The sequence below is a fragment of the Meleagris gallopavo genome, chromosome 1 (assembly GCF_000146605.3).
Source record: "Meleagris gallopavo isolate NT-WF06-2002-E0010 breed Aviagen turkey brand Nicholas breeding stock chromosome 1, Turkey_5.1, whole genome shotgun sequence".
Taxonomy (NCBI): Eukaryota; Metazoa; Chordata; class Aves; order Galliformes; family Phasianidae; genus Meleagris; species Meleagris gallopavo.
Genome location: NC_015011.2, coordinates 64335943 through 64336270, shown reverse-complemented (window position 1 = coordinate 64336270; position 328 = coordinate 64335943).

Below are 328 nucleotides of genomic sequence, written 5' to 3'. Positions count from 1 at the left end.
AATTTATAAAAAATCTTCCAAAAATTCAAAACATTTCTTAAACTTCAATCTTCATTTTAACTTGCCTGGACAGGGGGAGACAAACATACGTTATTCATGACAAGCTATAATTCAAATTGTTCTTTGATGTTCTAGATGAAATAAATCTTTCATCTAGCTTTTCTCCCAGAGCACTTTCCACTGTTCTTTCTTGGGCTACAAGGGGATGAAGCAGGAGAAGCCCTAAAGAGTGTGCTTTGGTTGTCCACAAGCAAGAAATGCCACATTCCTATGAGAGGTCTTGAATGCATAGACTGAAGACAGTTATACGTGAGCATCGTAACTATGA